This window comes from Phyllostomus hastatus, unplaced genomic scaffold (genome assembly GCF_019186645.2).
Source record: "Phyllostomus hastatus isolate PE091 unplaced genomic scaffold, TTU_PhHast_1.1 phas_contig_34, whole genome shotgun sequence".
Lineage (NCBI taxonomy): Eukaryota > Metazoa > Chordata > Mammalia > Chiroptera > Phyllostomidae > Phyllostomus > Phyllostomus hastatus.
The window spans coordinates 34,872,191-34,888,990 of record NW_025333857.1 but is presented as its reverse complement, the minus strand read 5'-3'; positions in this window follow the sequence as shown (position 1 = coordinate 34,888,990).

Genomic DNA, 16,800 nt, shown 5'->3' with positions numbered 1-16,800 from the left:
ATCATCCCACATATCCCCATTCTTTAGACACAAATACTATCCCCATATGCAGATGAAGAAACTGAGGCACAGAAATATGAAGGTAGTTTGCTCAGTTGGCTTCAGAGGATAAGGGCAGTCTCAGGACTTCAATATGCACCTTCCTACCTTGCTGGGAGAGTGCAGCAGGAAGCAGCACCCTGCCCTGTGGCAAATGCCAAGACTGGGTCTGATGGGTCCTAGTGACCAGGCTAACACCCTGCAGGCATCCAGTCCTACAGGGAGAAATTCGGGGTGTGAGGACCTCATCTGAAGTCAAAGTCTGCAGCCCCTCACCAAAGTAGAAGCCAATCAGGTAAGAACTGAATAAGATACAAACCAGCATGGTGCCCCAAAGTTTACTTGTAGATTTGTATGTCTTTGCCCTCTCAGAATCTTAAGCACCTCCCCCCATTTTTTGCCGATGTCCTTGAGGTAATACACAGATCGGTTGCATGACCTGGAGCCAGACTCCAAGAAAAGGTATCCTGAGCTATGTGACCTTATGACTGATTAGGGAAAAGTCTAGAATAGGAATAGTCACATTTTGAGACCTCCTCAATTACCATTTTCTACATCAAGTGAAGCCTTAGTAAAATTATAGAACTTATGTAGAATTTGCCAAGAAATGGCTATGAGACTTAAATTCTACATAGTTCTAGCTAGTTGGGTCCTTGGTCAGGTAACTTCACCTCTCCAGGCTTTAGTTTTTCATCATTAAATGGGGATGTTGGACTGGCTGATGAACTGTGGTGAGCTATGACTCTTTGCTACAAAAAGAGCATCTTACTCATTTCTGGAATGATATTCCAACATCCAAGTGTCAATTGTCAAGATGCAAAGAGGTCCTTCAGACATGTGGTTCCACTTTGACAGTCTTTTGTAGTACACACATTCAGTGAATTCATTAGCAGATATGGTAATCAACAGAAGCCTCAATATTAGCTATGAATTACAGAGTTTATTTCCCACAGGCAAAACCTCCATGAGAAGTTATCTTAATCAAGAAGGAAAATAGTTCATCAAAATTAAATATTGTCAAGTTGCAGCCTCATGGGAGACAGAAATATGTTCACACACATTTTTAATCAGGATAATAAGTAAATAGTTAGCACTCTCCTCCTCATGTCAGTGAGTATGACTTCTTAGCTTCAAAAGCGGTCAAACCTTCCTTTAATCAGCCCTTTTCCTTCCCAGATCTCTCTCTGAATCGAAGTGTGTCCACAATTCAAATGGCACCATCAGACTCAAGGTTTCAAAGAGAGAGGACTCTCAAAGATGGTACTTGATTTGGGAAGCAATTCTCAGATTAAATCATTCCCTGACTGGCTCTTGGATGTCTAGATAAGCAGACAGCCTGGTTCTCTTATTTACTAACTTTTTTTTCCTTAAGAAAGCTACATGTCATTAGAAGTCTTTCAAAGTTAATAAGACTATCTCAAGAAGAGTTCAGAAGAATGTTCTCAGAAATTCATTAACTGCCAATCCTTTGGTATACATAGTAGATTAAAATTGATAGTAATAATTGAATTTTAACTAGGAAAATTCCTAATGATAGATTTCATAGTCTCTTTTAAATGCTATATATATATATATATATATATATATATATATATATATATATGCATTCATTCGTTTATTCAACAAACATTTTTGTGTGCTAAATACATGCCATGCTCCATACTAAGCAAAGAATAAGTTCATGAAAATATACCTACGACCTCCCTAATTTACTCTCAGGACAAAATGTGGTTCCTAAGAAAATGTTTATAGAATTTGCTATTCACAAAACATCTCATGCCATCCAGGTACTCTTTTTGTTTTCCAAAGACTAGAACCTGGAAAATAATATCCAAATTTGATCTCAACTTCATGGACTAAGCAAATACATTGCCATCCAGAAAAACAGGTTCTGGCTTCCGAGAGTCTGTGTGACTTGGAAGATTTTAAGTTGATTAGCAGGAACTGTGTTATTTTGAGGCTGTAACCATTTCTGTTTCAAATAGCATTAAGTTGTACCCCAGGAATGATGAAAATGCCAAAAGTAATTTCCAGCATTCCAGAAGATTAAGAAATTGAAAACCAAATATTCTGGGTAAAAGAAAGTATATAATAAGTGTTTATCCAAAATTTATATAAGAGTATTATTGTCTGCATGTGCCAACCCAACACATCTGGGTTTCACACCCATTCTTTCTTTTCCCATATAATCAAATGGTGCATATTTTTTCCAAAGCAAAATACACAAGAAGCTGTTTTCTTATGAGCCTCTTTATTACAGGTATACATTATTTTGTCTATCTTTCAGTATGCTCAGAAACCCATAATGGGTAAGAATCCCAGTGGCCATCAGCTTTCTGCTATCTTACATTTTGGACAAAAGGAGGTTCAGAGAGGTCAAGAGTTGCTCAAAGTCACCAAATTGGTGGCAAAGAAGTGAATAGGTTAGCCCTATACCTTTAGATGCCTGACTCCCCACTTAGAGCTGTTTCTATGGCATCATATACTCATGCTCAACATGTAGTGGTTGAGGCTAGAGCCTTGAAAGAAGGATGGAGTCAGTCTCTTCCCTTGAGGAGTAGTATAGATTGTTGCAGAAGACAGTGTGTTCATATAACTTTCAACGTTTCCCTTTGTTTCCTTGGTTTTCTATAAAAAAAGCAGTGATGCTGTGATGCATGTTCTACAGTTCTCCTTATGGTCTGTCTTCCAAATCAGCCTCTCTCCAGCATTAATAAGAAAACAACGTGAAAGACAGCATCCCAGAGTCACTGTGTGTGGGCTTCCCAGAGCCCTGCTTCTTCCTTCAGAACTTCTTCACTGCCTTTTACACTGAATTGTAAAAAATGTATCTTTAATTACCACCATCCCTTTTATGATTTCAAAGGAATCGCCCAGCAGCTCCTCTTAGAGATGCAAACAGTTCCCTGACTTGCTCATTTATCTCAAGTCACATGTAGAACATTCCCTGGCAGCTGCTCAGGGGAACAAAGGTGAAGCCTCCAATTAAAAATGACTTATATGTACTCCTCCAGCTAACAGTCACCCTGCCTTGTTAACCTTCTTTGCCCTGCTTTAAGAGGTGGGAACCTAAGTCCTCAAGATTCATTTATTCCTGTTAATGGTAATTATCTCAATTTTTGATTATGCCTCCAGCTATTTGAAGAGTGATGATGTGCCAGTAAGATGGTTCTTTCCACTTGGGAAGAAAATATGAGGGACCATATGACATAACTTGTGTCTCAGTTCATAAACACAGAAATTTAATAAGCCTCTTTAAAGCACAAGATGCAAAATTAAATTTCCTAATGGGCCATACTTCTTATATCTTGACTGTGTTCTTTAAATGTAAATGGCCAAAAAGAAAAAAATAAATAAATCTAAATGACAGTAGGGATACTGGGTAAAGAACTATGAAGGCAAATTTTGTGATACCAAGGTATCACCTGCATTAGAAAAGATCATTACACTACCCTGGGTAAATGGGTAGCTTCAGATAAAATTCCATCCTGTCTCTTTTTTCTCTCTGTCTCTATTTCAACTGTCTTTCCTAGCTAAACTTCTTTTTAAAATGTCACTGCCCCCACTCACTCACTTCTGAATGGACACACTGCCCTTTGGCTTTGGTCCACAGCATTTCATTCAAATGTCTCTCCAGAATTGGTAACATCATCCTTATGGCTAAGTCCCATAGGCAATTTTCAGTCCTTCTCTTATACAATGCAGGCATGTCATTTGGGAACTCCCTTGCCATTGATCCCTAAGGGAAATTGCCTTAATCTCTCCTAATTCCATGGCCTGTGGAAGCCCAAAGCCCTTTGGAAGTCAAAGTCTATTAAGAGCCTGTTACATGCAAGGCACATGTAATAATTCATGTAATTCCGACAAAGATCCCATCAATTAGAAAGTACTACTGTCCTTATTTTTTGCAGAGGAGACAGAGGCTCAAAGTGGTTCCACAGATGGTAAGTGGGAGGCCCAGACTTAAACCCTGACTGCCCAGCCCCACCTTCACCTGACTCTGCCACCGAGGTCCCCAGGCCTCTTTCCTAGCCTCAGCCTCAGTTTCCCCACCTGCTCTGGTTTTTACCACACTTCCAATGTAAAATTCAGCCCCTATTTCAGTTTCCATAAAATAATAACCACTTCAATCATGCACACATTAATGACATTTTATGGAATTTTTGTGAGGTTCATCAAAATACCCCATCACACAAGATCCAGGGCTTCTGTTAGCTCCCTGGCTCCTTCCCTTCCATCACCTTTCCTCACCATCTCCTTCCAGAACTACTCCAAGACTTCCAAACTGGAGCTCCTATCCTGAAAATCAACCTTTCCTTCTTTTGAAACCTTGACAGGGGTAGTTTCATTATCAAGTGGTTATCATCTCTCTCTGTAATAAGTATTCTGGCACCACCTATTAGATAAGCAACAACACTAACTTCTAAGAGTTTCCTAATTCATAACAGTTCTTTGGCCTAAGTACCATTTTTGATTCTTCACCACTCTCCTTGACACATGCTTTTGTCTGAGGTGCCATACTCTTCTGATTTTTCTTCAGCCCTTCTGATTCTTTCTACCCTCCTTTTAGTGCCATTTCTCCTCTGCTCATCCCCTAAATACTGGTGTTTTATAAGACTCGGTTCCAAGCCCCCTTTTTCCATACCTATCACATATTTCATCTACAATCATGGTTCAATTAAATCCATATATCCCAAATTTATATCTCCAGAACAACACTTACTTTTCTGACATAGGAGACCATAAATCCCATGGCCTATTCCATATTTCTCCTCAGATGTGCCAAACTCTCCAATCCTGAATTCCTCTTTTTCTAAAACGTCCTCCTGTGTGTGACCTCTCTCAACACCACCATCACCAGTGCCCAAGCCAGGAACCTCTGAATCTAATTTGACTCCTCCTTACACTCTTCCTTCTCTGACAACCCTTGGTCAGTCTCCAAAGCTTTTTGATTCTAACTCTTAAAAGCTGTCTAATCCACTCAGTTGTCTCTAGTTCCACCACAACCACTTAGAAAGGCCACCATCCTGTCGCTCTAATTGGTCCCCTTGTTTTGCCCACTTTAATTCTGAGAGACACTTAGGAGGGAATTAAGATCTGGAATCGCCCCAGTGAAGACCCTGTCCCTTGCCTTGAGGACAAAGTTCTGTGTCCTCTGACTCTGCATAACCTCCACAGCCTCAAGTCTCCACGGGGCTCCTGCCCCGTCCCTTCTTGCACTCTGTGTGCCAACCAGAGGGAACAGCTTCCAGTTCTTCAAACAAGCCACACATGCTCTCAACCACAGCTTTCCGACATGTTGTTTTCTCGAGGAAACACTCTCCTCTTTCATCTTAGTCCAACTTCTTTTAGGAAATCGTTTAAGTGTTACGTTCCCAGGAAGCCTTTTCTCTGACACTCCTGGATTGTATTTGGTGCCCCTATTACATGCATTTTAATTGCAGGTGAGAGAAGGCCCTCTCAAAGTGATTTTTTTTAAATTTTAATCATTGTTCAAATACAGTTTTCTCCTTTTTACTCCCAATCCAGTCCCCCCTCCCATCCCTCCCCACTTCCCTCCCATTACCACCCTCCCCTTAGTTTATGACCATGTGTCCTTTAAGTTTGTTCCTGTGAACCCTTCCCACTGTCCCCTTAAATTCCCTCTACTCTCTTCTGTGGCCACTGTCAGCCTGACCTCTATTTCAGTGTCTTTGGTTATATTTTGCTTGTTTCTTTGTTTTGTTGTTTAGGTTTCTCTTAAAGGTGAGATCATATGGTATTTGTCTTTCACTGCCTGGCTTGTTTCGCTTAGCATAATGCTTTCCAGCTCCATCCAAGCTGTTCCATAGGGTAGGAGCTCCTTCTTTCTTTCTGCTGCATAGAGTTCCATTGTGCAAATGTACCATAGTTTTTTGATCCATTCATTTACTGATGGGCATCTTGGTTGCTTCCAGCATCTATCTATTGTAAATTGTAGTGCTATGAACATTGGGATGCATAGGTTCTTTTGGATTGGTGTTTTAGGGTTCTTAGGATAGAGTCCCAGCAGTGGAATTGCAGGGTCAAAAGGCAGATCCATTTTTAGCTTTCTGAGGAAGTTCCATACTGCTTTCCATAGTGGTTGTACCAGTCTGCAGTCCCACCAACAGTGCACTAGGGTCCCCTTTTCTCCACAACCTCTCCAACACTTGTTGTTTGTTGCTTTGTTTATGATGGCCATTCTGTCTGGTGTGAAGTGGTACCTCACTGTGGTTTTAATTTGCATCTCTCTGATAGCTAGCAATATTGAACATTGTTTCATGTGTCTTTGGATTTTCTGTATGTCCTCCTTGGAGAAGTGTCTGTTCAAGTCCTTTGCCCACTTTTTAATTGGATTCCTTGTCTTCTTAGAGTGCAGTCTTGTAAGTTCTTTATCTATTTTGGAGATTAAACCCTTGTCTGAAGTGTCATTGGCAAATATGTTTTCCCATACAGTTGGTTCTCTTTTTATTTTGATACTGTTTTCTTTAGCTGTGCAAAAGCTTTTAATTTTGATGAGGTCCCATTTGTTTATACTTTCCTTTATGTCCCTTGCTCTAGGGGACAAGTCAGTAAAAAAGTTTCTGCGTGAAATATCTGAGATTTTCCTACCTACGTTCTCCTCTAGGACTTTAATGGTGTCACCTTTTATATTTAAGTCTTTTATCCACCTTGAATTTATTTTTGTATATGGTGTAAGTTGGTGCTCAAGTTTCAGTTTTTTACACGTGGCTGTCCAGTTCTCCCAACACCATTTGTTGAAGAGGCTATTTTTACTCCATTTTATGTTGCTGCCTCCTTTGTCAAATATTAACTGACCATAGAGACTTGGGCTTATTTCTGGGCTCTCTGTTCTGTTCCATTGGTCTATGTGCCTGTTTTTATGCCAGTACCAGGCTGTTTTGATTACAGTAGCCTTGTAGTATAGTTTAGTGTCAGGTATTGTGATCCCTCCTACTTTTTACTCTTCTTTCTCAAAATTGCAGCAGCTATTTGGGGTCGTTTATAATTCCATATAAATTTTTGAAGTGTTTGTTCTATGTCTGTGAAATATGCCATTGGTACTTTAATAGGAATTGCATTGAATGTGTAAATTGCTTTGGGTAGTATGGACATTTTGATTATATTAATTCTTCCAATTCATGAACACGGTATATGTTTCCATTTGTTCGTGTCTTCCTTGATTTCTTTCTTCAGTGTTGTGTAGTTTTCTGAATACAGGTCTTTTACCTCTTTGGTTAGGTTTATTCCTAGATATTTTATTTTTTCTTTTTTGCTATTTTAAATGGGATTTTTTCCTTGATCTCTGATTCTGCTGTTTCATTGCTGGTGTACAGAAATGCCTTTGATTTCTGGATATTGACTTTGTATCCCGCTGTTTTGCCAAATTCATTTGTTAGGTCAAGCAGCTTTTTGGTAGAGTCTATAGGATTTTCTATGTATACTATCATGTCATCTGCAAACAGTGACAGTTTTGTTTCCTCCTTTCCGATTTGAATGCCTTTTATTTCTTTTTCTTGTCTGATTGCTGTGGCTAAAACTTCCAGTACTATGTTGAATAGAAGTGGTGAAAGTGGACAGCCTTGTCTTGTTCCTGATCTTAGTGGAAAAGATTTTAATTTTTTGCCCATTGAGTATGATGTTGGCTGAAGGTCTCTCATATATGGCCTTTATTATGTTGAGGAATGCTCCCTCTATTCCCACTTTGCTGAGTGTTTTTATCATGAATGGGTGCTGTACCTTATCAAATGTTTTTTCTGCATCAATTGATATGATCATGTGGTTTTTGTCTTTGCTTTTGTTTATGTGATGTATTACATTTACTGACTTGCGAATATTGAACCATCCTTGCATCCCTGGAATGAATCCCACTTGGTCATGGTGTATAATCTTTTTAATGTATTGTTGGATGCGGTTTGCCAGTATTTTGTTGAGGATTTTAGCGTCAATGTTCATCAGTGATATTGGCCTGAAGTTTTCTTTCTTTGTTGTGTCTTTATCTGGTTTTGGAATTAGGATGATGTTGCCCTCATAAAAAGAGTTTGGGAGACTCCCATGTTTTTGGATTTTTTAGAATAGTCTGTGAAGGATAGGGGTTAGCTCTTCCTTAAATGCTTTGTAGAATTCTCCTGTGAAACCATCTGGTCCCGGGCTTTTGTGTGTTGGGAGTTTTTTGATTACTGCTTCAATTTCTTTTGTTGTTATTGGTCTGTTCAGGCTTTCTGCTTCTTTTTTCATTGAGTTTTGGAAGATTATATTTTTTCTAGAAAGTTGTCCATTTCACCTAGGTTTTCAAATTTCTTGGCATACAGCTCTTTGTAATAATTTCTTACAATCCTTTGTATTTCTGTGGTATCTGTTGTAATCTCTCCTCTTTCATTTCTGATTGTGTTTATTTGGGTCTTCTCTCTTTTTTTCTTGATGAGTCTGCTTAAAGGCTTGTCGATTTTGTTTATCTTTTCAAAGAACAAGCTCTTGGATTCATTGATCCTTAGAATTGTGCTTTTAGTTTCTATGTCATTTAATTCTGCTCTGATCTTGGTTATTTCCTTCCTTCTGCTTGCTCTGGGCTGCCTTTGTTGTTGTTCCTCAAGTTCTTGTAGACGTAGGGTTAGGTTGTTTGTTTGGAATGTTTCTAACCTTTTTAGGTGGGCCTGTATCGCTATGAACGTCCCCCTCAGGACTGCCTTGCTGTGTCCCATAAGTTTTGGGTTGTTGTGAGTTTGTTTTCATTTGTTTCCAGAAACCTTTTGATTTCTTCCCTAATATCATTCTTGACCCATTCATTATTTAATAACATGCTATTTAATCTCCATGATTTTGAGTGTTTTGGGTTTTTTTCCTTGGGGTTGGTTTCTAGCTTCAGTCCCTTGGGGTCTGAGAAAATGCTTGGTATGATTTCAATTTTCTTGAAATTCTTGAGGCTTGTTTTGTGTCCTATCATGTGGTCTATCTTTGAGAATGTTCCATGTACATTTGAAGAGAATGTATATTTAGCTTCTTTGGGATGGAGGGCTCTGTATATATCAATAAAGCCCATTTCATCAAGGGTATTGTTCAATGCCACAATATCTTTGTTGATATTTTATTTGGAAGAGCTGTCCATTTTTGATAGTGGGATGTTAAAATCTCCCACTATAATTGTGTTGCTGTCCATATCTTTCTTGAAGTCCTCTAAGATTTTCTTTGTGTGTTTGGGTGCTCTTATGTTGGGTGCATATATATTTACAATATTTATGCCTTCTTGATGGATTCTTCCCTTGAGTATTATGAAGTGACCTTCTGGGTCTCTCTTTATGGACCTTTTTTGGAAGTCTATTTTGTCTGATATGAGTATTGCTACCCCCGGCTTTTTTTTTCCTGCCCATTTGCTTGGAAGATTTGTTTCCAGCCCTTCACTTTCAGCCTGTGTAGGTCTTTTATCCTGAGGTGGGTCTCTTGTAGACAGCAGATATGTGGGTCATTTTTTCTTATCCATTCAGCTATTCTATGTCTTTTGATTGGAGCATTTAATCCATTTACATTTAAGGTTATTATTGATAGGTACTTATTCATTGTCTTTTACGTACGTGTGTTCCTCTCTCTCTCTCTCTTTTCCTTCCCTTACTTAAAGCAGTCCTTTTAGAATTTTTTGCAGAGCTGGTTTGGTCAAGGTGTATTCTTTTAGACTTCTTTTGTCTGGGAAGCTTCTTATTTGGCCTTCTATCTTGATTGAGAGCCTTGCTGGATATAGTAGCCTTGGTTGCAGACCTCTGGTTCTCATTACCTGGAGTATTTCTTGCGATTCTCTTCTGGTTTGAAGTGTTTCCATTGAGAAGTCAGCTGTTAGCCTTATTGGGGCTCCCTTGTATGTTACTTCCTTCTTCTCCCTTGCTGCCTTTAAGATTCTCTCTTTGTCTTGAAATTTTGCCATTTTAATTATGATGTGTCTTCAGGTGGGCCTCTTTGGGTCCCTCTTGATTGGGACTCTCTGTGTTTCCTGGATTTGTGTGACTTTTTCTCTCATCAAATTAGGGAAGTTCTCCTTCATTCCTTTTTCAACTAGGTTTTCGATCCCTTGCTCTTCTTCTTCTCCTTCTGGTATCCCTATTATACGGATATTATTACGTTTCATATTGTTTTGCATTTCTCTTAATCCCTCTTCATTCTTTCTGAGCCTCTTTTCCTTTTCTTGCTCTTTCTGGATGCTGTTTTCTACTTTGTCCTCCAGCTCGCTAATCTGATCTTCTGCTTCATCGATCCTGCTTTTCATTCCTTCTACTGTGTTCTTCAGTTCAGAAATTGTATTCTTCATTTCCCCTTGACCTTTGTTGAGAGTTTCTATTTCCTTTTTCATGTTTATATAGTTTGCAGTGAGATTGATGTAGTTTCCCTCTAATTTCTGAAAGCTCAATGTGAGTTCATTGAACTTCCTGGTAATCATTGTTTTGAACTCACTACCTGATAGTTGAGTTGCCTCTATTTCATTTAGCATTTTTCCTGAGGCTTCCTCGTTTCCCTTCAATTGGGGGGTTGTTTGTTTGTTTTCTCATCATTTCGTGGGTTTCTTCTTTTTTTTCTTCTTGTTTGTTAATTTGATCTGTTCTGATTCCCTGTAATTATGGTGTGAACTTCTGTGGTAGAATATTTGTGAGATTCAGTGGTGCAATCTCCTTCGTGTATCCTGGTGTTCACAGCTTCCCCCTACTCTTTTTTGTAATCAGTTGGAGGAGTAAGGCAAAATGGTTTAAGACAGCAAGACAGTATACTATGATATTTACATTAGCAGCCAGTAGAGAAGAGATGGGTTATCCTTTGGCTCCTTATAGTGTTAACCGTGATCCTCCATCCCAGTATCCACATTTTAGAAAGGATGGAAAGAAGGTAAGACTCTTATTGGGGATGAGAGGATTGTTAGTTGGATCTAGAAAGCTGTGAGGCTGTGGGAGGTCAGATTCTAAGGCAGGATTGGATTAAAGATTAGTATATAGGAGTAGCGTGTAAAAGAATAGAAACAACCCCCACAATAGTATAGTTCAGAAAATTGCAAAGTGGGCTGAGATCAGGTAGGAGTATTGAGAAGTATTTACAATTGTATAGACTAGGTCTTACTAACAGTAATAGTAAAGTGACAGTCTTGTGGCAGAATCGATGAGGTCTAGATAACAAGAATAAAGAGTATAGAACCTTAAGAGGTGTATTAATGGAACACAGATGAAGGATAGTAACTTTTCAACACCTTGTGACTGAGATACCAGGGGGAACCTATCAAATGACAATATAACCAGCCAAGCAAAGAAGATTATACAGAAAGAAAAAGAATACCAAAATATTATTAAAATTAAAAATGTCGGAAAAGTGAGAAAAAGATAATACAAATTTACAGTAACTTGCAAGATTAAAAAAAAAGAGGAAAGAAAAGCAGAAGATGTAGTGCAGGAGAGATAAATTTGGAGTGGAAAGAATAATATTAGGATGAGTGGAAGAGAAACATAAGGGATTGCGAGATAAAAATAAGAATTGAAAAATAAAATGTCACATAAAACACAAGATAAAATCAATCAACTAACAACAGCCACAAAAACCAAACCAACCCAAACCAAACCAAACAACAACAACAACAACAACAACAAAAAAAACCTCTTGTTGGTTTCTAACTGGCCAGACCAGTTTTTCTGATCTTGCTGGCTTCAGCTGGCTGAGGGACCTTTGAAATGCTTCTCTCTCTTCCCAGCCAGATCTCAGCAAGTCTGTCAGGTGCCCTGAGCGCTCCCGAGCACACTGGCTCTCTGGATCTCACTTCCACATTCTTCCGGACTCCGGGGTCCTGCAGGGTTCCAGCTCTATGATCTCAGGAGGCACCCGCGACGTTTTGGGATTCACTGCGCCCTCCCTGGGAATCGTAAAAGGCCGCGCCCCTCCCCCAAACTTTTGGGATTCAGGGTCTAGGATCGCCCTAAGCGCCTCTCTGTGACCCTTCCGGGTTCACAGTGAGTGCAAGACAGGCTCCCCGATGGAGCTCGTGACCCTTCCAGGTTCACAAGGGTCACAACGTGAGCGAGTCAGTCCTCTGGATGGTGCGTGAGCTGAGCCCTTTCCAGTTTCATGGTCCCCGCCGAACCGCACTCTGACCGGGTGTTGGTGCCTTTCCCAGCTCCCCCGGTCGGGCTGGCTCGAAATTTCTGAGCCACTACTGTAGGAACGCACCCAGCGCCACGTCCCTCCTGGGATCATGGTGCGCTATTCAGGCCTCCCTATGGGGCACGAGCAGAGTGCAGCCTGGCTCTGTGCTCTCCACAGATCTGCACTTCCACCGGGCTAGGGGTGCAGACATTATTCCAGGCTGCCCCTGGTCCTGTCGGCTGGAGGCCCTCACTTCTCCCAGGTCTCTGGGCGGATGTTCATAGTCCCTGGGTGATTTTTTCCAGTCCAACTGGCCAATCTGTTCCTTCTAGCAACACATTCTCCCCTGGAGTTGCTCACCCCCCGTATTTCAGGGAAGGGAGCAGTGACTCCCCTCTCCTGGGAGCCCCGAGGCAGGCCCGGGAGCACAGGGCCTGGAGACTGCACACCCCTAGTCCCCAAGCTGATCCCTGGGCCCCTTTTGTCCTGAAGCAGTCTTCTTACTGTCTGATTTTTCAGTGATCGCAATAATTTTTGATGTTCTGCTTTCAAAAGTGATTCGGTAACCTAGTCCACTTGCTCTGTTTCTCCACCGATCCACGAGTTTCCCTCCTCTTCATAGAAGCCGAGAAAAATGCTGCCTATAGTAAAGCCACCATCTTCCGTCTCCCAAAGTGATTTTTTTTAAAGAGAATTTATTGGCTCATATAACTGAAAAGTCCATAGCCCTATCTTCAAACCTGGTCAAATTCAAGTATTTAAATGGTCTCATCAAAAATGCATCTTCTCCCTGGCCAGGTAGCTCAATTGGTTAGAGCATCGTCCCAATATGCCAAGGTTGAGGGTTCGATCTCCACTCAGGGCAGATATGAAAAGCAATGAATGTATAAATATGTGGAACATTGATCTCTCTTTCAATCAATAAATAAAAAAATTAAAACTTCAGGAAAAAATGTCTCCCTTCATCAAACAAATCCTTTTCTTCTGTGTTCAGTTTCATTTTTACATAATTTCTCTACTTCTGATGACAAGGTGGCCATCAGCAGCACCAAAATTAAGCCAATTTAGTAACTGCGGATAAGAGTACCCTTTCCTGTCATTCCAGCTAGAATTCCAGGAATTCTTCTGCTCGTCAGATCAGGATCCCATGTCCTGTCCTGAAGCTAAGGTGGACAATAGACTGCAGTAGAAGAGAGTGGATTCTCCAAGAAAAATCAGGGTGCCTTTCCAGGAGAGAGGGGACGAGGTTAGAGCTGAGGAGACCAAAAATGGATGAATGGATAAATAGGTAGATAGGACAGGACAGGATAAGATAGAATGGAAATACACAATAGATAGGTAGATAAAGAGAGGGAGAAAGAAAAGGAAATCTTTATTTCTTTAAATTACCCTTTATTAAGGGTAAACCTAAATTACCCTTAGGTTTGTTGTATGGGAGGATATGGGTTTTTTGTTTCCTTGCTGCCTTCAAAGAATACCACTGAGAAAGACACAGCATATAACAGGAAAAAGGCAGAGAAAGGGGAAAAGGAGAATAGTGCCAGACTACATTCCTGTGCAAGGGCAGTCTGTCTTCACTCTGTACCCACCCCAGCTTATGAGCTTCATAAGCACTTGTTAAATAAATAAATGAGTGTGTTAACTTGGGGGTGCACCACCCTTCCAGAGTGGAATCCTGGACATCCAACCTCTGTTTTCAATCTCAGGGTAGCCCATCTGTTTTCTCTTGAGAGAAAGACACAGCGACAGGAGGCACTAGTTTATAAACAGGTAGCAGCAGATACAGGCAGAGAGTCCTGGCCCATTAATGCCAACTGAAATGACTCAGGGTTCTAAAGAAGTTATATATGTGGATGTCTTAATATTTAAGTAGAAGTTTGGAGAGAATTTTTTTTAAATTTGGGTTTAGGAGGTAGGAAGGATGTGAAACTAAAATTGCTGTTTAGAGAAGCATTTCCTAAGTAGTTTGGGGATTTTTATTTGTTTTTGTTATGGTTTCTAAAGTATATAAACTTAAGTGGCTTATACTATTGCATTTCCAAGCTGTTCACAGCTCAACTTCTAGATATGATAAATAAATCCTAGAACAATTATGAAGGAGTTACAAAAATGATAATTTTAAAATCTCAAGGAAGCCCCAGCTGAGTAGCTCATTTGGTTACAGTGTCACCCCATTATGCCAAGGTTGTAGGTTTAATCCCTGGTCAGAGCACATATGCAAGAATCAATCAATGAATGCCTAAGTATGTGGAACAACAAATCACTGTTTCTCTCTGCCTCTGTCTCTCTCTCTTCCTCTCTCTTTCTAAAATCAATAAAAATAAAATTTTAATCTCTAGGAAAAATAGAACCATAAAAAGTAAAAATGATCTTTGTCCCCTGATTCAGATATAATTTCTTGTTGAATGTTTTTTGTTTCTTTTTGTTTTCTTTTATTGTTTTTTTTTGTTACATTAATTGAAAAATGGTTTTTGCAAATTATGCTCATGGTGTATACCCAGCATCTCACACATATATTAAAGTGACACAGTTCACTTGTGGGGAAGGGAACTGGCCTTTCACAAAGTACAAAATCATGTAATTGCTTATGCCTTTAAGACAATTTTTGTGCCAGAAACTGCCAGGGACTAAGGCTACAAAAATTTGTAAGGCCTGCATCTGCCTTCAGAAAGTCTCAATCTAATGGGAGAAAGAGATGTTTAAGTACATCTTTGCAATCATTGCATTGGGGATGGAAAGAAAGGTGTAATCAGTTTCACTACAGATTAAATTTGACATGAAATCAGCCCTATTTTTTTTACAGAAATAGTTTTAGCATTTTATGGTTTATTATAATGTTCACTATTGGGTTTTGGTAGAAAGAATCTATCAAATTTAAGTAGTTTTCTTTATTTCTACATTACTTGGATTTTTTTATTAGGAATGGCTATTAAATTTTATGATGCCTTTCAGGCATCTATTGATATAATTATTGACTTTCTTTGTTTAATTTGTTGATGTAATAAATTACATTGATAGATTTCCTAATATAGAACTCTCCTTATGATCTTAGAATAAACTCTATTAGGTCATAGTACACTGTTCTCACAATACACAGCTGGAATTAATTGCTACACACTATATGGAATTTTTGTATCTATACTCATAAAACAAATTATAGTTTTTCCCTTTTGTAATATATTGATCAACTTTTAGTAATAAAGTTATGTTAGTGTCATGAAAAAATCAGGAAGCTTTGGATCCTTTTCTGTAGTCTAGAATGATTCAAATAACATTGGATATTATTTATTTTAAAGGATACATTAAATTTTGAAAAACCTATACACAATTTGTTCTTTCACAACCCACCTCTCAATTTATAATAAAAAGAATTTTGGGGTCCTATCAAATGTATACACTCTTTCTGGGACTCTTTAGTCATTCCATAGACACATGTTGTCTTAGGTTGGATTCCCCATGAAACAGACTGTGTGGTGGAGATCAGAGTGAAGGGAGTTTATCAGGGAGTGCTCTTGAGAGTATTGACTGGTAGAAGAGTGAAGGAAGCAGTACTGATCTTGGGCTGGGAAGCTGAAAGGAGCACAGGGAGAAGATAAAATCAACAGGGACTTTGAGCCATTTTCCCAGGAGCACTATAGCTGGGATGGCCCCTCCAGGGTTGTCCTGTTGTCTCTACTATCAGTCAAGGTTCTTCAGAGAAACAGAAAGAATAGGATATAGATATAGATACAGATACAGAAAGAGATACAGATATAGACATAGAGATAGAAAGATTAAATAGAGAAATAGATGATAGATAGATAGATAGATAGATAGATAGATAGATAGATAGATAGATAGATAGATAAGACTATAAGGAAGAATGGGCTCAGGTGGTTATAGAAGTTAAGATGTCCCACAATCTGCTGTCTGCAAGCTGGAGGACCAGAAAAGCTCGTGGTGTAGTTTCTGACCAAGAAGTCCTGAGAACCATGAATACTGATGAAAGTCCCAGTCCAAAAGCAGGAGAAGACTGATGACCCGGTTTAGCAGTCAGAAAAAGAGAGAAAATTCTCCCTTCCTCTGTCTTTTGGCTCTATTCAGATGGTCAAGGGATAGGATGATGCCCACTCATGTTGGGGCAGGCAATCAGCTTTCCTCAGTTCACTAATTCAACTAATTTCTTCCTGAAACACCCTCACAGACCCACCCAGGAATAAATTTTAACCAGATATCTGACCATTCCATGGCCTAGTCAGTTAACACACAAAATTAACTGTCAAGACCCCTAATGAGGTAGGGGTGGGGGAAGGCAAGGGGAGAGTAGGGGCAGGTCTTTGTATCCTTACATCCACCAGTCATTGCATGGGAACCATCTCTGGGTGGGGAACCTGACCTTGGATGAGGCAGCTCTCTTTGGCTGAGGACACATCTGTGGGAAAGACTGGAAAGACTGGACTGTGGTCTGTTTTCAGCCAGCGCTCCCAGCAATTGAGGGGATGAGACTATCTATGTTGGTCCTCAGTGGGTGGGTCTAAGTGGGGCAGCATTACACCCACTACTTACGCTTTAGCTAAACTAAAATGTGTGCTTCACCCCCTTAGAATAAATATTCATGTGGATCAATAGCTTCAAGATTTTCCAAAACTTCCTTAAGCCTTTATGGAAACTAATTGTTAT